This window comes from Pinus tabuliformis, chromosome X, assembly GCF_031772625.1.
Source record: "Pinus tabuliformis cultivar Carrire ecotype Pingquan chromosome X, CPIR1, whole genome shotgun sequence".
Lineage (NCBI taxonomy): Eukaryota > Viridiplantae > Streptophyta > Pinopsida > Pinales > Pinaceae > Pinus > Pinus tabuliformis.
In genome coordinates, this window is record NC_142308.1 from 868,123,809 (window position 1) to 868,146,240 (window position 22,432).

Sequence of the window (22,432 nt, forward strand, 5' to 3'; positions counted from 1 at the left end):
TATTGCATAAAGGGCACATTAGGCAAATTTCATCACCTTGTGGGAGCCCAATTATATTAGTACAGAAGATGGATGGGACCTAGAGAGTCTATATTGACTATAGAGTGTTGAACAAGATCATTGTCTGGAATAAGTACCCAATCCCGCGGATTGATGACCTCCTGGACCAGCTCAAGGGGAGAAAATATTTCAACAAGATTGACTTGAAGTCAGGTTATCACCAGGAGCCTATCGAATCCTATGATGTGTGGAATACTTCCTTCAAATCCAAGGAGGGCCTTTTTGAATGGTTGGTCATGTCGTTTGTATTGACAAATGATCATGCAACCTTCATGAGATTGATGGACGACATATTGCGGCCCTTTACCAATGCATTCATGGTGGTGTATTTATATGGCATCTCGATCTTCAGCCAGAATTGGGAAGAGCACATCCACCAAATTTGACAGGTCATTCAAACCTTGCGACAACACAAGTTGTGTGCTAACATGGAGAAATGCACTTTTGGCCTGACCTTGGTTCAATATTTGGGGTACATCATTGATGAGCAGGGTGTGCATGTGGACCCAGCCATGATACAAGTCATTCAGGATTGGCCAACCCCTACCACTCTAACAAAGCTCCATAGATTTTTTGGTCTTGTCAATTTCAGATCACATTGCTTCACTTCCAGCAAGCCTATTCAGTGCGCCGACAAAATTTCTTGCTTCACCTCTCTACACAGGAATCCTTTCTCTTCTTTCACCCCTTCTTTTATTTTCAACATTATCATTCACATTTTATCGACATTTATATTGTTGGGGCTGAAGAGGGATCCAAAATTATTGAGAGAAAGAGGGGTTGTTCCTTTAAATATTGTTATATACCTCTGAAATTGATATGTTTGTCTTTAATTTTCCTTCTTTCCCCTCTCAACTCTATTGGATCGACATATAAAACACCATTAAATTATAATACCAAGTCAAGGAATGAATATCCTAAAATAAATACGGGAATCATGGTTATGCTTAAATCTTTCTATTCAAATGGATCATATTTTCCATTCGTACATCATTGACCTTAAAGATATCAAACCCAAGCAAAGAAAAGGGATTGAAAGTTAACTAGATGTTGATGGATGTCACAAAGCCCTTTAAAGCTTTCACCACATAGGTGAGAATCAGATGAGACACTCCCACATGAGGTCTTATTTACATAGGATAACAAAAAAAAATGACATGACATTAAGGAAACAAAACAAACAAGACAAACAAGGAAATAAATTCTTACATAGGTAGAAACACAGTCTGAGGCTTCTATTGAAAATAGTGTTTCAGATCTTGGCCATTAATAGGAAGAGAGTCCATATTCCCTTCTAAGGATTGGAGACGATAAGTATGGTGGCCAAGATTTTCATAAACAACAAAGGGTTTGATCTATAGGGATTGAAATTTAGAGTGTTTACCTTTCTCTTCATGGGCTTTATCCCATTTCAATTCTAGGTCTCCCACATTGAACTCCTTGTTCCTTGTAGATTTCTTGTCAAACCAGTACTTGATACAGTTCTTATGCATGGAAACATTTTCTTTTGTTTTCTGCCTTTCTTCCTCTAACTTAAGAAGGTTTTTTATCCTACTTTGAACAACTAGACATGGTTTACCTCGAGATTATTGAGAAAGTTGAGGGGTCGAGAGGTATATTTTCATAGTAAAGATAACCTCTTTTACATACACAAGGAAGTAAGGAGAAGTCTTCAGATAGGGTTTTGGTGTGACACAGTTAGCTCGCAAAGCAATCAACAATGCATTATGCCATTTCCTTTGCTCAGAGTAAACATTTTTCTTGATGATGTGAATTATATTCTTATTAGTAGACTCAGCTAAATTGTTTACCTCCGGGTAGTAATTAGATGAGTGCTTTAAAACAATACCATTCTCTAATGAAAAATCATAAATTTTTAGTGATGAAAAGTAAGTTACATTATTGAAAACAAGTGATGTAGGAACATCAAAACTGTTAATAATATTTTGCTTAAGGAAGTGGATGACTTCCTGCTCATTCACTTTTTTCAATGGAACTACTTCAACCCACTAAGTAAAGTAATATATAGCAATTAAGATATACCAGTGTTACTTTAATGAAGGTGCAAAATTTTCACCAATAACATCCAATCCCCATTGTTGAAAATGCTCTTCGACAACAATGGGATGCAACGAGGCAGATGACTTCTTATCTCGAACAACACATATTTAACATATGGGACACTTATGGGTGTAGGTGTGTGCATCCTTAAATAGTGTGGGCCAATAATAACCAGCCCACATGCCTTTATGAGAAGTAGTGTAACCTACATAGTTCCCACCAGTTGGCATGTCATGAAGGTCTTTCAATACCCTTTCTAAGTCTTGTGCTTCCAGGCATCTGAGCAGGACACCATTGTGGTGATTTTGAAAAAACACATCAAGTACAAGTTGATAATATAGAGCTTTAATTTGAATAGCCCTACTTTGTTTCACTAATAAGTGTGAGGGAAAGGCGTCATGCTCTAGATATTAACACAAATTAGTGTACTAAGACATGGTTGTGCTTGTTGGGTAGCTTTCTCAATATTATACATTTCGATTTACTGTTCCCATTTGGAAAATCCTCTTCTAGTGAATTAACTGCTTTTGTTGCAAGCCGACAGAGACCTTGCCCTTTAATTGTATGAACTGACTTGAATTATAAATCATATTCCTGAAGGCTTGTCATTAATTTCACCCTCCTCTCACCCAACTCTTGTTGCAAAAAAAGTGATCTAATCATTGGGTGAGGTACAAAGATGATAATGTGGATTTTCAAGAGGTAAGGCCTAAAGTGCTTCATCGCCTTGTATATTGCATAAGTTTTCTTATTTATGGTGGGATAATTCAATTTGGATCCCTATAATCTAGCACTCATAAATGATATGGGCCAATCATTTCCTTGATTTTCGTTATGAGTAAGAACGACTGCTAAAGATGTGTCAGAAGCAAAAGTATACAATAAGAAATCCTTATTAAAATCAAGGCTATATAATGTTGGGGCATCAATAATCACTTATTTAATCTTGCAAAGGAATATTTCTCCATTTGGTCCCACTTATACACTTCATCCTTCTTGATCTTCTCTCATAACGGCTTTAAAATCTATAAATAATCCAAGATTAATTTCTGAAGGAATTTGATTTTCCCCAAGAAGTATTGCATAGCCTTCTCACTCACGGGAAAGGGAATCTAAGCAATAGTCCTAACCCATTTCTGGTCCACTTCAATTTTTCTCTTAGCTAAATGTGTCCTAAGAGGTTTCCCTCAGACACTCTGAAGATGCTCTTCTTTGGACTTAAAGTTATACCATATTTTCTTCATCGCTCAAATATTTTCCTTAGACGATGAAAGTGATCAGATCTTTCCTTCGAAAATATTGTAACATAATCCAAGTACACAACCATACTTTTTCCAATAAAACCACATAATGCAATGTCCATATCCTATTGAAAGATAGCTCTAGTATTTATGAGTCAAAATGGCATTTATTGAAATGTGAATGTACTCCATTTGGTCCTGAATGTAGATTTTAACCTATCGTGTTGCACGACTAGAACTTGGTTGTATATATAGAATTCATCTAATAGTGAGAACATCTCTGACCCATATATTGTTTGGAGTATATGTTTTCTAGATAGCACAGGGTAATTATCTTTATTTGAAGCCCATTTTAGGTTGCAAAAATCAACGCATAAGTGTACCTCCTTGGACATCTTTCTAACAAGAACCAAATTTGAGACCCAGGGAGAATGATGAACCTTGAATGTGATCCAAGAATCCAATAGTTTTCTCAGTTCTTTCTGAATGAGGGGTTCAAGTGTCGGGCAAACTTCTCTTAACTTTTGTTGAAATCAGATTACCCCCTCCTTAATAGGTATCACATGTTGGATGATTCATGTATCATAGGTCTTCAGATCATCATATGTCCATATGAACACATCCTGGTATTGTTTGAAATATGGAAAAAAATATTATCGCTCCTAGGGAAAACAACATGTACCGAGACTCACATTTTTCGGATCTTCTTTGGAACCTAAATTGACTTGTTTGTGCGACAATGTAGAACTATGAGTCTTAGCATTGGTAGGTTCCTTAAAATTGTTCTATATGTCATAAAGCTTCTCTAAAGATACCACGCCCTTAGGCATGAGACTCCCTTTGTGTGTCTGAATTGATTCCACATTGATTCTTGTAAAGCCTTTTCATGCTCATCTTCATCTATCATCGCATATTTAAACACGTGAGCATTAGCCATGAAATCCATTATTTTTTGGTCATCATTGAAAACACGAAAATTAGTAACATTATTAGGTACATATGGCTTATAACTAATCTAAATGGGAAAACCATCTCTAAGTGGTGATAACCTAGCGACAATATTAGCTAATGTGTCTGCAACTGCATTATGAACATTAGGAACATAATTGTTATTAAAATCTCAAAATAATGAAATAATACGCCATACATCTTGCTAGTAGTTTTTCATATTAGGTGACACACAATGAGTATTTCGTACTTGACATGTGACAATCTATGAGCCACCTATTAGCTTTAATGCTTCCACCTTGAGGTCTATGGCTTTATTTAATCCCAGAATGAGTACCTTGTATTCTGTAATGTTGGTTCTGCACTAAAATTCTAATTGACATGAGATTAGATACGTGTTCTTTTGCGCTTCGGTCAAAATACAACCAACTCCAGAAATCTCCCGTGTTTTCGAACCATCAAAATATAAAGTCCAAATGTTAGTATCATCAAGCTTAGTTCCTATTGCGGGTGCTTCACATAATGAACCTCTAACATATCACATTTGTTCATAGCATATTAAAAAATACACTTAATTTGACTACATGTTGGAAAATACCTTTAAAAATCACATTATTTAACCCCCTAGCAATACAAACCCTGTTGGGAGCTGGATCCCCCAAGGGAAGTTTTGGGGCTAAAAGCCTAGGTTTAAATCAATTTTTGTAATATTATTGTAAAGACTCCACAATTTGTGGTCGCGGAGTGCGAAGGTGTTATGTGTCATAAAGGGTAGTCTGCCCTTAGTTTTGTAAAAGTAAAGCCGGTTGTAAGAGAACTACCCATGGTTCGCGGACCATGGGATTGTATAAAAAGAGCTAAGCTCTAAGTAGCTTGAAAAGAGACAGACAATGATGGAAGATGTAAGAGATTCATAGCTTTAGAGCAAGAAGTCTAAGTCTTCGGTTGTAGCATAGGTAAAGGCTTTGTAGCTGAGTGTGCAGAGGCCTAGGGTAGAAGTCCATAGCTAAGTACGCGGACCCCTGCAGCTCTGTGCGCAGGGCAGGCAGAGTTTGTAACCACCAGGAGGATATTAATAAAGAGAGATATTTTGCAATTTCAGTGTATTTTTTTTGTTGATGCATCTTGATATGTTATGTATGAATTTTCTTTCTTATGCTTATATGGTGCATGAATGAATGCAATTACATTGAATAACTGAGCGCATATACGAATATCTGTTTACGCAGGGATAACTATAATTGTTTGATAAGATAAGCAAGCCACTTAGGTTAATTGGGGAATTTGTACGACACACTACCATAACAACGCAAAAGTACATGAGCAGCAGGCTCGGGCTGCATGAAGGACGATTGTATCCTTTCGCGGAGGTATTGAAGAAAAAAACACAGGGTTTGTCTTGCAAGCCCTTGAGTGAAGCAACTTACGTGAAGGCAGGGATAGAGGGAATTAAACAACATCAAAATCATCTCAGGGTACAAAAACTTGGTTCCAGCATCCCCCCATACTGCTTTGGGTGAGACTTCAGTCTGCACTCCGTGGGCTGATGCCGAAAGGGCCAGTAGTGTAGGGATTTGTTTGGCCAATTAATGCTAAACTTGGGTTAGGCCCCCTCAAGCCAACAAATGGTTCTATTGCTGGGACTAGAATCTGCATGAGAAATGTGTGATGTCATATCATTGGAATCCAATAAAGAAGGAGATTGGAGACTGGTTGGATAAAAAGATCCACGAATTCGCAGTGCAAGGGAACAGAAATCCACGACTATCAAAGGAACAGTGGTTGGACGGATACCTGTATATAGATATCCACGAGATCTTTTTCTGCTTGTTTCCTATCGAGCTATACGAGTGGATTGTGAAGCTAGTAGATAGCTAAGGAAGGTAAAAACTTGATGGTCCTATTGTGTGGACCCAGGAACTAGTGCGAAGGTTGGAAGCATCAGAGGATAATATCACCTGTGTTGTTGATCACTGGATCGATTGCATCATAGGAGGATTTGTGACTGAATTCGCGGTTGACACCCCAGTTAGCTATAGAGAGGTAGAGCGATGATTTTTCAAAGGACCGCGAGGTAAGTACGTAAAATCTTTGAATACTTGGATTAAAATGTTGTTGTGCAAAAAATGGGTTATGCAGCTACCTTGATGTTTGGAACTACGCGAAGTGGAAAAAATTATAGGAATGAAGGGAAAAAGGATTCGGAGTATAGCCCTTTGATTTCACCTCCACGAAGTGACAAATAAGGAACAGTGAAGGTTTCTCCACGAAATTATATTCAGTTAATAATACAAGGATTCCCACGAATACCGCCTCCACCCATACCACCTCCAACTTCACCATCCTCACCTCCAACTTTTCCCGCACCACCTCCACCTCCAGTGCGGTTCAATATGGAAAATACAGTGAAGTTTCCTTTTTTCAAAGGCTTGGGAAATGAGTACCCGGACCAATTCTGGTTTGTTGTGAGGGCTGTATGGGAAGCTCAAGGTGTTACAGATGATCATATAAAAAAGGTGACACTGTTTAGTGCTCTGCAAGATCGCGCACTAACCTTGTATATTAAGTACTCTTACGATAACCCGAGTGATGGAGTAGCAGACATCTAGGAAGCACTAAATAGGGAATTTAGTAGGCCTATATCTGAGGTGCAGTTGATTGTGGGATTCAAAGAGACCACGATGCAACCAGGTGAGATGCCTTGGGAACTAGATCAGAGGCTGAAATGCATAATCCGTGAAGCCAAAATGAATTTGACCACTGGACAACATCACGAGTGGTTTGTCGCTTCGTTACTACCACACTTAAGGAATGCGTTGTCACAGAAGAAGATAAAAACTCAGGTAGAGGCCTTGGAGATTGCCATGAGACTATATGAGACTCTGATGCAAGGTCCTAATCTAGGAGTTCAGCAGATCCATGCACAACTGAAGAATTTGTGCCTTGAGATGCAAAGTCTGAAGTAGGACAGGACGGTCCGACCAGAGGTACGCGAGGAGGTATGGTGCTTGAAATGCAAGAGTCAGGGTCATGACAAAGACCATTTCATAGTCTTTGCAAACTACATTGCAGGAGGAGGACCGATGCCTTTAAGGCTAGAAGCTCAAGCAGGACCTAGTGCGAGGCCTGCATTATGGTGCGTTATCTATCAGGTAGTTGTAAAACATGCCACAGATAACTATCAATTGCTATAGAAGTATGTAAAATCACCCACAACAACTGTTATGCAAATTTTGTAGGTTGGTAGGACATGATGAGCATACTTGTAGGAGCTATGAATTGATGATGGATAGAACTCCAACCTATAAGGTTCAGGCCGAAATGCGACCCGTTAACTAGAATGTAGGAATGGCACAGACAGGATTTCAGGGGCACGGACGAGGCAGAGGTGGAGGAGGACCTGGAAGAGGTCGAGGACAGTTAATTTGATATAATTACAAAGGAACAGGATGCTATGCCTGCAAATGCATTAATCCAACGCGTCCATCGTGCGCGTATTGCATGTTATTTTATCATGAAACAGAATACTGTCCTACGCTGATAGCTAGGATACGTGACAAAGGGGCGCTACCACCTTTGCTGACTCAGAACCTACAGATGATGAGGTCTGAGCCACGCGAGGAAGATCCAAATGTAAATATAGTGCTCAGAAGTGCAATCGCGATAGGATATGACAAGGGGAAACAACCAGAAGACATTACATGGGTTCTCAAAGCCCCGAAAAAAGAGGTTGAGTTTGATTTGGAGCACGTTCATGAATCCTTCATGGAAGCTAAGAAGAGCTTCACTTAGGCCTCCACCTTTGGAAGCAAGGATAAGCTTGAGCAAGAGATGGACCCCTCTATGCTCACAACTTTCTTAGAAACCTGTATGAAGTTGTTGCGCGACAGTAAGTCTATGAAAGGATTACAGGAACTCATCAATAGATGCATTGGAACCATGCCAGGGGAGCTGCACATAGTACGAAAGATTGGCAAGCATAAAACAAGGACGGGACAGGAGATGAGACTGACTGCGGAGATAGGAGATTATGAAATGGATCAGGTCATTTTGGACCTGGGGTTAGATGTGAATGTCCTACCAAAACAGACTTGGGAGCAAATCCGGAGACCTGTGCTGTAATGGTCTCTGATTCAGCTAAGGATGGTGAATCAACAGAAAATCATCCCTATGGGGTGGTTGCAGCGGGTGACCATGGATATTGAGGGAGTGAGTGCACTGGTTGACTTTGAAGTAATAGAGATACTAGATGACAACAATCCCTATCCTGTGCTCCTAGTAATTGACTGGGCTACTGATATGAATGGGGTAATCAATATGAAGAAGCAAAAGATGATCTTTGAGAAGAAACCGCTACGTGTAATACTACCCCTCAATCCTACTAAAGGATCGCGCTACACTGAGCCTGTTCGCGATTATGAGAGTGATGACGACTTGGATTGTATCTATAAGATAATAGCACGAGACCAAGATTGGGTGAATCCCACCATAGATGGACGGATTACATGGGATTGTGAGAGTTCCTGCACTTTAGACTCCAACGAAGAAATAGAACGTTGGCAGAATCGGTTACATGAAGTAACTACGCTAAATTGCAACATGATGACTTGGTCGCTACGCTGTGTGTCATCAGAGGTAAGAAATATTCCTACTTATGATGGTATGAATGAGGTAGATATATTTTTGGATGCATTTGAAAGGGAGGTACCAAAAAAGCAACGCTTCTAGGCCTTGGACTGGGCGTTGCACGCTATGCCCGCAAGATGGTGGGGTACGCACAAGGGAACCTTTAATGATTGGTGTGAATGTAGGAGGATGATGAGAACATGATTTGGGAAGCCAAAGCTATGATTGACAGACAAGTATGATGGGCAGAATGATCTGTGTGCACATCTGGCCAAATTGATGCAGGCTTATGGAGAAAAGCCCCAACCTGAGTGGGTGCACCTGTTTTGTCATACCCTGGATGTTATCCCAATGAATTGCTATTTAGAAATAGAGCTCTGCCATGGGATAGGTGAATGGGATATCCTATGAAGGATTCATGATAACATTCAGTTTTGAGGATGGGTTTCACAGTGTTGATGAAGTGCTACAAGAGGTGAAAGCAACTATCTTTAGGATACCGTAGGATCCTTTAGACCTGATTCAGGCTGAATGGGCTACTCAGTTGAGTCTCACACTCAAATGTTATAATGTAACTACTGAAGAAGAGGATGAGGATCCATGAAAGATTAACATTCCAGAAACATAATTCCACCTGAGGTTCAAGGACCATAGATTGAGAACCCTAATATAACCATGCCATTGAGAACAAAACAAGTGAACATTGGTACGGAGGCAGAACCCAAAATCGCAGAGATTGGAGACTATTGTGATGACACGACAGTGGATAAGGTCACCGAATTGCTCCGCGAATACCAGGACTTATTCCCTACCAAATTTACGAATCTAAAAGGAATAATTGGGGACTTAGGAATGATGAAGATCACATTAAAGCCCGATGCAAAGCCATTTAAGCAAAGTCCTTACCGTCCCAATCTGAAATATAAGGAGAAGGTCCAATTAGAGCTAGAAAAGATGCTTGCGGTAGGCATCATTGAGCTTGTGGAAGAATCTGATTGGGTAAGCCCAATGGTGGTGCAGTAGAAGAAGCAGAAGGATGAGATAAGGATATGCGTGGATCTCAGAAAATTGAATGACCCATGTGTGCATGATCCTCTCCCGACTCCATTCATAGATGAAGTGTTGGACAATGTAGGCGGCCAGGAAGCATATTCCTTCACTGATGGGTTCTTCGAGTACCACCAAATCAAAATCGCGCCAGAGGATAGGAGCAAGAAAACATTCACAACCGAGTGGGGTTGTTTTCAATGCACTGTAATGTCGTTTGGATTGAATAATGCGGCTACAATAATTTCGCGCGTGGTTGTTGCAGCATTCAAGGAATTTATTCATAAGTTCCTGGAGGTATATTTTGATGACTGGACTATGTTTGGGCTGGTTAAGCGCCATGTAGCAAGCTTGCGCCTAATGCTGGATACCTGTCGAAGATACCAGATCAAGTTCAATCTCTAGAAGTGTCTGTTTTGCATTCCTTTTGGGAACTTATTAGGGAATGTGGTTTGCAGATAAGGACTGATGGTATACCCCGTGAAGATCGCATGATACTGAACTTGGAAGTGTCGAGGAGTGTGAAACAACTGTGTGCTACTCTGGGACATATGGGATATTACAAAAAGTTTAACAAAAGCTATGCCCAGATCACCGTGCCTATGGAAAAATTGTTAAAGAAGGATGTCACGTTTTGCTGGAATGATGACTATAAGAAGATCTTGGATATATTGAAAGAAAAGATGGTTACCGTGCCAATTCTAGTCTTCCCGAATTGGAAGAAAGAGTTTCATGTACATGTCGACGCGCCATGTATAGCGCTATGAGTAGTACTAATACACGCTGGTGGAGAAGGCTTGGACCATCCTATCGCATTCGCAATCTGCAGATTATCCAAAGCAAGGAAGAACTATTCTACCACTGAGCGCAAGGGGCTAGCTATGGTGTATGTGCTCCGGAGGTATAGGCACTACTTGCTAGGAGGCCATTTTAAGATGTATACGAATCACTTCACACTGAAGTACCTGGTCAATAAACCTGTGTTGAGGGGGCGAATATGAAGATGTCTCTTATTATTCTAGGAGTACGATTTTGAAGTTGTTGTGAAGCCTAGACGATTGAATGCGGGACCAGACCATATGTCGCACATCCAAATAGGGGAGGAACCTACTAACCTGGAAGAAGGATTGCCTGACGCGTAGCTATTTGCAGTGCATGTCACGAATGGTAATTTTTAGGATATAATACAATTCTTAACAACATGAACAACACCATAAGGATACTATATACAACAAAAGAAGGAATTAGTGGTGGACACGACAAATTTTTCTGTCATTGCTAGGCATCTGTACAAAATGGGTACTGATGAGATACTGCGATGATATGTGCTTGAGTTTGTGAGAAGCAACATCCTTCAGGACACTCATCGGCATTGTGGGAGGACATTAAGTAGGGAGAGCAACCACGTAGAAGATTCTACGCACAGGGTTGCGGTGGCCAACCCTTCATCAGAATTCAAAAGCATATTGCAAGGCGTGTGATGTATGTTAAAGAACGGGCAGGCCATTGCGAAGGGATGAAATTCCTTTGAATCCACAAATGACATTGCAACCCTTCAAGAAGTGGGCAATCGATTTTGTAGGACCCATTCAGCCACAAGGAAAGACGAGAGCAAGATACGTTATCACTGCGACGAAGTATTTGACTCGTTGGGTAGAAATGCAGCTGGTGAAGGATTGCATGGGCGCAACGGCCACGAAGTTCCTACTTGAGCATGTACTAACATGATTTGGATGTCTAAGGATCTTGATGAGTGATCGTGGTACGCACTTCCTGAATGAGATGATCAGCGCACTAATAGAGGAATTTCAGGTATATCACCAGAAGAGCACACCTTATCACCCACAGGCTAATGGAAAAGTGGAGGTGTTCAATAAAGTGCTTGAAAACTCACTAACCAAGGTTTTCAATGCTCAACAAAGTGATTGGGACCTTTGCATACCTGCAGTACCGTGGGCTTATCAAACGACATGCAAGAAGTTGACTAGAAAAACCCCTTTTGGGCTTTCTATGGTGTGGAAGCGATAATGCCTATGGAATACATCATACCTAGTCTGCGCATAGCAATGCTCATAGGTATGATGGATCACGGAGCCCTGGAGGAGAGGCTCTCGCAACTGGTGAGCTCAAAGAAGAAATATTTTTGGCTGGATTTCACCAGCAGGTCCAAAATCAGTGTGAAAAGGCATGGCATGATCGACACATCAAGAATGCGAACATTTAAGGTAAATGACATGGTTTTGTTATATGATAGTAAGTCTGATAAATTTCCAGGGAAATTCAAGATGCACTGGTTAGGGCCTTATGTTGTTAAGGAGATCACTGATGGAGAAGCAGTACAGCTGGTCAAGTTAAATGGAGAATCCTTCCCAGGAAAGGTGAATAACAGTTGCTTGAAGGCATACACCAGTGATAAGGCCATGTGACTAAATGAAAGTAGCACAGTCTTACCACTCCAAGTAGCTGAAAGGAGGCGCAGAACTATAAAATACACTACTCGGGTTGGAGAGCTGTGTGATTGGAAGATGGTGCAGAGTGAGGACATGTCACTGGGTCTGCGAAAGCACAGAGGGAGCTACGCTACCTTGCGACAGCGCAAAGGGAGCTACGCTACCTAGGGAGAAATCACGCAAGTTGGCTGGAAAGTGACCGTTAAAGTCACTATTCATGAAAAGACAAAAGAAGTGAGGCCAAATGGATCGGGCGGCCGACATTTAAACTGAAATTTATGGCTTAGATCCTTGAAAATCTGTTGGCAATATGACATTAATGAACCAATTTTGGGGGGAATGGTCGGATTTGAATTCAAATTGCCTTATAAAGTACAAGTGACTACCTAGTGAAGGCCTGTAGATTGGTAGTGGAGGAGGCCTGTAGAATGGTCCCGAAATTGGCTATTCCAGAGGAGGAGACAGTCAAGGTCCACATCCGTAAATTGGCCACAGGGGTGTGTGACACTCGGATAGAGATGGCGCGGGTTCAATTGGAGCTGAACCTATAAACTACAAAGCTCCAGTTGAGGGCTCAGCCTTCAACACCACCAGAGGTAAAGGAACAATGAGCGACCGCTATTACAGAAGCAGTTGCAACAGTAGAGAGTGTAGTAGCAGACTGCACACAGTTGTTCAAACAATCGTTTGAGCTCCTAACCAGCTTGCAGGGGGATCCGAACATCAAGAGGCTAGAAACGGAAGCGTGTGAACTCCAACAACGCTATGATGAAGTTAAGGGCATAGCATGAACCATCACACTGACACAAAGGTTAGCCAAGCTGCAGGAAGCTAAGAAGCTAAAGGAATAGGTGGACGCAACGCCGCACAAGGAAGTAGTGTTGAAGGCGCGACTAAAGTCCTGGCTGGAGGAATCTAATGCAGTCACAGGAAACATTGAAGGCAATCTTGCGACTCTGCAAGTGACACAACAACAACTTCAAGCTAACAGCCTAGGGGTAGTAATTGAGAAGACAATCAAAGATGCAAAGCAGGCAGCAGCTCAATGCACAGCTGAAGTTGCAATCATCAAGGTCGAGCTGGATGGGCTTCGTGCAAAGATCTTCGTGCCTACCGAGTGACTCAAGGGCGAGTCACGATGTTTGTGTTGGGGGCCTATTGGGAGAGGGATCACCCAAGGGTAGTTTTGGGGCTAAAAGCCCAGGTTTAAGTCAATTTTTGTAATATTATTGTAAAGACTTCGCAATTTGTGGTCGTGGAGCACGAAGGTGTTATGTGTCATAAAGGGTAGTCCACCCTTAGTTTTGTAAAAGTAAAGTCGGTTGTAAGAGAACTACCCATGGTTCGTGGGCCATGGGATTGTATAAAAAGAGCTAAGCTCTAAGTAGCTTGGAAAGAGACAGACAATGATGGAAGGTGTAAGAGAGTCATAGCTTTAGAGCAAGAAGTCTAAGTCTTGGGTTGTAGCGTAGGTAAAGGCTCTGCAACTGAGTGTGCAGAGGCCTAGGGTAGAAGTCCATAGCTGAGTAGGTGGACCCCTACAGCTCTGTGCATAGGGCGGGCTGAGTTTGTAACCACCTGGAGGATATTAATAAAGAGAGATATTATGAAATTTTAGTGTATTTGTTTTGTTGATGCATCTTGATATGTTATTTATGAATTTTCTTTATTATTCTTATATGGTGCACGAATCAATGCAATTACATTGAATAACTGAGCGCATATACGAATATCTGTTTACGCAGGGATAACTATAATTGTTTGATAAGATAAGCAAGACACTTAGATTAATTGGGGAATTTGTACAACACGCTACCATAACAATGCGAAAGTACATGAGCAGCAGGCTCAGGTTGCGCAAAGGACAATCGTATCCTTTCGCGGAGGTATTGAAGAACAAAACACAGGGTTTGTCTTGCAAACCCTAGAGCGAAGTAACCTACGTGAAGGCAGGGATAGAGGGAATTAAACAACATCATGACCATCTTAGGGTGCAAAAACTTGGTTCTAGCATCTCCCCATACTGCTTCGGGTGAGACTTCAGTCCGCGCTTCGCGGGGTGATGCCGAAAGGGCTAGTAGTGTAGGGATTTGTTTGACTAATTAACGTTGAACCTTACTCAGGCATCCTCAAGCCAACAAACTCGATACACCTTCCCAATTTAAAAGGCCCCTACTTTTACTAGATATTGTAGGTATCCATTTTTTCATTAACATTTTTTATACACCTTTATGTTTTATCATTAACTTTGAGCTCCATTTTTCATAACTGTGAATATAAAAACCCTTTACCCCCTATATATCCCCCAATATATTATGTCATTTTTTCCTCAATATATATCCCCTAATATGAACCCACATGATATGGTATTGCTCCCCTAGTGAAGCTCCCATGGTTCGTACACTAGTACTATTTACATCCATATTAAACAAGTCATTAACACTAGTTGGACTGTATGGAAGGAGTTCCAACTATGTATCTAGTGGTACAGGGGGTGTCTACGTAAGATAAAATCCATCATCGAGTTCTAAGAAACCATTTTTGAAAATTACTTGTGCATAACAAAAAGGTTCATTAGGGGCTTCAAGCACTATGACATTATGTTTCATGAAAGGTTCAATCTCAACTCGAATCTAGTTATTCTTTCCCTTATAAGGAAGTCACAAATGCAACCAATCAATATCAAAGTATCCTTGAAATTTGTTAGACCAATCTCTACTTAAAAGCAAGCCATATGCTTCCAGAATGTCTACAATGACGATATTCATATATTGGTGAACTCTATGATCAGATGATAAACGAATAATAGCATTGCTCAACTCACCAATTTCATGTACTAAATATCTATCCAATTGTATGATTCTGGTGCCAGTATTTTCCCATTCAGCATCGATCATTTTTGCAACAGATAAAGGCATGAAATTCGCAGATACACTAGAATCAACTAGGAAATTATGGAAATTATAATTAAAAATATCAAAAGTTAAAAGAAAAGGGGGGAAAGTAGATCTAGAATTTATATTAGTTGCATTAATGAATGATTCAAGAATCATAGGGAACTTAGTAGATGAATCTTGGGAAGTAGAAACTATTCTACCTAATGGAGGCTGAGGTGAAAATGCACGTATGATCAACTCCTAATCTGGATTGGATCATTATATTGTTTTTCATCGATCTCGATGCACTCGGAGTGGAAAAAGTGGAGGAATCAGCTCACGGGACCATTTTTACCAGCATGACCCAATTTGGCAAAACGAGGTCTGAAACCTTTTGGGATAATTTTAAGGCATAAATGATTTTTTTTGGTGTAAAATTTTATCTCTTTAGCACCACATCACTTCATGTTTTTCTACACACAAAGATCGTTCCAACGACGCAAGAATCGTGTCAATCAGAATCTATATGAAAAGGTTATGCCACCCAGAAGTTGACCTTCTTGTTTTCACACCTATAGTTTAGGAGGATGTCACATGAGCCCCCATTATTCATGGAAAAAGGGTTAGCCACGTGATTATTGACGTAAAATACTCTAGAAAAGTCTATATTGTAACTCTAGTTAATATTTGATGTAGTCAAAATTAACCACTAGTAGGCTATCAAGTTGTGCTATAACCGAGCCACAAGGAGGAAGAGGAATTCCATTCTTTCGAGAGAATTTTGTTCCATAGTTGAGAAAAGATAGCCAGGAGAGATACGAGGTAGAGCACATAAAGAGGATATGTGCAATGTAGCAGCCCACATGTTACAACCATTACTTCCTTGTACCTACATCCATATTTTCCAAACAGAGAAGGAGAGCGAAGCAGTCTCACCTTCCAGCTAGGTTTTCTCCTGAAAGGGTTTCCTAGAGAGAATATTTTTGTCTTATATGTGTGTGAGATTATTTTTTCGTTCTCTAATTTTTTGCATAATTTCCATTCACTTGCATGCACTAATTATAGTCAAATCTACAAATCTAGAAATTAAATAAAATTGTAATAGTGTAGAATCTTAAATTTTGAATATAATATTATCAGATCTGTTGTGATGAATTGTCCAATGGAATATTCACAACATTTTACTGATCATTTGGTATCAGAGTATGTTTCTTTGGTTATTTTGTGGAGATTGCAGGGATCTAGATCGACGGGGCTGAAAATTGTAAAACCCTAATCATCATCGACGGATCTGTAAATGAACCTCGTGATCCTACAAAGGTGAGTTTCTAGCGGCTCGAACAACAAGTCACAGATATAAACTACAATGTAAACCTCCTCATGGCAGCCCTATGCAATAATTTTGGGATATTTAGAGAATATGGGGGTTCGAATGTAGAGGAAAAATCAGAAAGGGGATTGGGAGATCAACAAGACACGAAGAACAAGCCAAAAAAAGAACCTCGAAAATATCAATCTAGTTCAAGTGTTGTGAACCAATCCATATTTAAAATGGAAGCAAAAGTCAATATCAACCCCTACCACGGTGAGATCAACACTCTGAAGCTAAGCCACTAGTTGCAACAACTCGAAGTTTATTTCAATGTCCATCATATCGAGGAAGGGAAAAATATCTCATTCGTGTGAATGAAGTTAGAGGGCCATACACTGACTTGGTGGGAGAGCCACACGAAACCATGAGGTTGGAGGGATAACCTCTAGTGACTAAGTGGGAAGGTTTCAAAACCATCATTAAGTCATAGTTTAATCCCATTGGGTATGTGGAGGACTAGTGGATCTAGTGGCATTACTTAGGCAAAAGTTAGGCCAAAGAGTGCAGGAGTACACCACGGAATTCGGGAAGATGGCTATAATGTTGGGTATCTCTCCAAAGAACCAAGATGCACTCCTCAAGTATTTGAGGGGCTAGCACCGCCATCTGCATGAACAAGTAATGTTATTCAAGCCCAAATCAGTGGACGAGGTGTGTGTACAAGAGAAATACTTGGAAAATATAGGCCTAAAGAGAGCGCAATCAAGTGGACCGAAGCAGAAGGAGCAATAGGATGCCTCTAAGGAAGGGAAGAAAAATACAAAAGGGGGAAATATAAAATTATGGTAGCCACAATGCACCAATGTAAAGATCCCAGCAACCACTGCAACATTAATGTCCATATAGAGGTGAAGTGTTGGAAGTTGTATCCAGAGCTAAACCCAATGAAAAAGAAGAAAGATAATAAGAAGAAGAATCTCATAGCCACTGATTCGAGCAACAAAGTTGAAAGCAACTCAGACATGGATGATAATACCATATCTACATCAATGCAGAATGAGGTGAATCTGAGTAGCCTTCAACAACAGGGAGAGAGGTATGACCAAGCTCCTCCATATAAAGATATTGGTCAAGAAGACAAATCTCATTGCAGAAGAGTTGGTTAAGAAGTTGGGGTTGGAATTTCATGATCATCCAAACCCATATCCATTGGGATGGGTAAATAAGGATTCAGAGTTGAAGGTAACAAAATAGTGTAAAATTAGATTTTCTATCAATGTTTATTTTATTGATGAAGTATATCTAGATATGATTCCCCTTGGTGTATGTGGAGTCTTTTTTGGGATTCCATACATGCATATGCGTGATGAAATATTCATGAGGAGATACAACTGGTATCAACTCATCAAGGATGGAAAATCGTTCATCATCAACGCACACAAAGGAAACTCGAAAATTTCATTGGTAAGTGCTAACCAAGCCAAGAAATTAATCAGTTCCTGCAAGAAGTATGTTTTATTTTTTTTAAGAGAAAGTCGGTCTATAGGGGAGTCAATAAGAGGAAAGCCATCCCTAGAGGTGTGTAATAAGAAACATAAATAACAATTGGAGGAGTTATTACAAGCATACAAGGATGTTTTGCAAGATCCTAAATGGTTACCACCTAGGAGAGAAATGGAGCATGAGATCTAACTATTTCCAGACTCCCCATTTCCAAATATTGCATCGTACAGGTAGTCTTTTATAGAAGCAAGTGAGGTGAAGAAACAGGTGCATAGCTGCTGGAACAGGGTGTCATTCAACCGAGTACATCACCATTTGGGTCACCCATCATCATTGTGCCGAAGAAGGATGGGACTTAGCAGATCTATATAGATTACAGGGAATTGAACAAGATCACGCTCAAGAACATATACCCCCTACCAAAGATAGATGATCTGCTAGATCAATTGTAGCAAAAAAATTACTTCACAAAGTTGTACTTGAAGTTTGTATATTACTAGGTTCAATTCAAAGAAGAAGATACTTGGAAAATCGCCTTCAAAACCAAACAAGGTTTGTCTGAGTGGTTAGTCATGCCATTTGGCCTATGTAATGCACCAGGTACATTTTTAGATTAATGAATTATGTAGTGCACCCTTTTATAGATTCATTTGTTATTTTCTATTTGGATGATATATTGGTATATAATGCTACATGGGAGGAGCATATGTCACATTTTATGCAAGTGCTAGAAACATTGAAGAAGCACCAACTGCTAGAAAATCTCATGAAGTGTGAGTTTTCAAAACGGTCTTTGGTGTATATGGGGTATGTGATTGGTGGAGGATAACTTAAGATAGATCCTTCCATGATCGAGGTCATCATGAAATGGTCGGTGCCTACTAATGTTTATGAGGCTAGGATTTTCATTGGGGCAACACAGTATTTGAGGAATTTCATAGCCTCATTTTCAGTGGTAGCAACACCACTCCATGCCATAACAACAAGAGGCAAGAGTTTCCAGTGGGGAAAAGATCAGCAAAGAGATTTCAAAGAGATAAAGAAGAAGATAAATCAAGCACCAGTTCTGGCATTACCAAACTTGCAGTGACCCTTTGAAGTGGAGACAGATGTGAGTGGATATATTATGGGAGTTGTCTTGATGTAGGGAGGAAGGTTTGTATGCTACCATTATAAAGTTTTTCATGGGGCAATTCTTAACTTCCCTACCTACAACAAGGAGCTTTATGCCATGGTTAAAGATGTGAAGAAGTGGAAGCACTATTTGATGGGAAAGGAGACAGTAACCCACAAAGATCACCATTCATTACCATACTTGCAGTCCCAGAATAAGCTATAGTGACCATGCATTACAAGTGGATGGGGTTTTTATAGCAGTTTCATTTGGTGATCAAGTATAATAAGGGAAGCACAAGAAAGTTGGTTGACATGCTTTAAATTCCACCCACATCAAAGATTACAACTTTGGGGACTCTTATGCACATTGAGCCATTCACCCATGATGCATACAAATAAGCATATTCAGAAGATGGGGACTTCAACGAATTTTATCAGCAGTTGCAGAGTCAAATTCATGTGCACGATGGTGATAGAATGATTGACTACCATCTCCAGGATGGGTTGCTTTATAGGCTGGATAAGCCATGTGTTCCTAAAGGTGAGTGATTGCAGCTGATTAGAGAGGCTCACAACTCGAAGGTTGCAGGGCACTTTAGTGTAGGGAAGGCCATGGCCAACTTACAGAGGTATGTGTATTTTCCCAAGATGCAAGAGCGGGTAGTTAGGTTCATAAGAGGATGCATGTTTGGTTGTACCAGCAAGCCTAGCAATAGGAAATATGGTCTATATCATCCCTTAACTATACATACTCATCCTTGGGAAAGCATTTCCATGGACTTTGTGGGAGGTTTACTGACAACCAAAAAGGGACATGACTACTTGTTTGTGGTAGTTGACAAGTTCAACAAGATGTGTGTTCGGATGCCTTGTAAAAAGACCATCAATGTGCAAGAAGCAACAAACTTTTTCTTTGGACAGGTCTAGGTGCACTTTGGGATACCAAGGACCATCATTTCATATAGGGATACAAGATTTCTCAATGAATTCTGGACTACATTTTGGGAGAATATGGACCCAAAGTTGAAGAGATCTATAGCATTCCATCCACAGACAGAAGTATTCAATAGGACTTTGGTGCAACTTCATAGGGGATACAACCAAAAGCATCCGAAGACCTGGGATGAAAATCTGGTATATATACAACAATATTGCAATAGAGTTGTCCACACTTCTATAGGAAATTCCCCCATTTGAGACTTGTTTTGGATATTTTCCACCTCCACCTTTGGATATTTCAAATGGGCAGCAAGGAGGAGTGAGGGAAGATCTTACAAGATATGCTTTCAAGGCTGAAAGTTATAGATAAGATCAGGAAGATACATCTACAGGTACAAGAAACACTACAGAAGTTGCAGGAGAAGTATAAGGTTAGGCATGATCAACACAGAACAAAAAAGTCATTCGAGGTGGGATGCAAAGTATGGTTACAATTGAACAAGGAGAGGCTGCAAGTGCCTGGTAAGAAAATCAAGGCTCTGAGGTATGGTCCCTTTGAGATACTAGAAAAGGTGGGTGATAATTCCTATCAACTTGGTTTACCACCATATATGCACATTTACTTAGTTGTGAATGTAGATAATTTGAAACTCTATGAGCCTTCCATGCTAGAGAAGGAAGAGGAATGAGTCCTATCTTCTATGGAGGATTTGGTACCAGATTCTCGGGAAGAGTTGACAGAAGATTCATTTTTGTAGAAGAGGTCTAGAACTACAAGATAGGGGTAGCATAACCTTTGGAAGATTGGGTTGAAGGGGCAACTTCTAGGAAAAGCTAAATGGTACACCAAAGAGAAGGTGGAGAAAAAATTCCTCACCTCATTTAGTAGAAGCTTTTGGGGACAAAAAGCCTCTCAAAATGGGGAGGTGTGAACCGGATTGGATCGTTATATTGTTTTTCATACATATCAATGCAATTAGAGTGGAAAAAGTGGAGGAATTATCTCACAAGACCATTTTTACCAGGGGGACCCAGTTTGGCAAAATGGGGTCTGAAACCTTTTAGGAGCATTTTGAGGCATCAAAGACGATTTTTGTGGGGGGGAAGCTAAGGATCATATGTAACATAATTATTCTCATTCTCATTCAATTTCCTTGATTCATAACATACCACCTATCCCTCCTGCATCAAGATTCCACCAAGTCCTCTCTTGCATGCATCTTTATATGCCACAAACTCTTTGTCCAGATATGCAATCTTTAGAATTGGAGCATTTGTCAACAACTACTTCAACTACTCAAAAATAGCTACACATTCCTCTTTCCATTCAAACTTCTTACCTTTTCCTTATAATGATGTAATAGGATATTCAATGAGAGATAATTTCCTAATGAACCTCTTTTAGTAACTTGTTAACCCCATAAATGACCTTAAGTCATCCACATTTCTAGGAGTCCCATTCCATAATAGCTCTTATCTTTTTCGGATCCACTATTATTCCTTCCTTGGAAACAACATGTCCCAAGTAATGTACCTCTGTCTGAAAGAAAATGCATTTTCTAATCTTGGCATACAACTGATGCTCTCTTAGAAATATCAACATTGTCACTAAATGTTCATCATGTTCTTCCTCATTCTTAGAATATATCAATATAGCATCGATGAACACAATAAAAAACTTGTCCAGATAAGGATGCAACAAACTATTCATCAAATACATAAAAGTAGCTCGAGCATTAGTCAAACCTAATGGAACTACAACAAACTCATAATGTCCATACTTAGTCCTGAAAGAAGTCTTGTAAATATCCTCTTCTTTGATGCATACCTAATGATATCCTGATCTCATATCAATCTTTGAGAACACTACTACTCCCTTCAACTCATAAAATAAGTCATCAATCTTTGGCAATGGATACATGTTATTGATGGTTACCTTGTTCAACTACCTATACTCAATTCATACCCTAAGAGTACCATCCTTCTTCTTCACAAACAATAGTGGTGCACCCCAAGATGATACACTTGGCCTAATGTATCCCTTGTCAAGCATTTCCTTCAAATGCAACTTCAACTCTAGTAACTTAGGTGTGCTCATCCGGTATGGTTCCTTTGATTCTGGTGCTTCACATGGTACCAACTCAATGAAGAAATCCACTTCCTTGTGAGGGGACAACTCTGAAATATCTGCAGGAAACACATCCTAAAACTGTTGTAAAAGTGAGTACCTGCTCAATACCTCTACATCCTCAA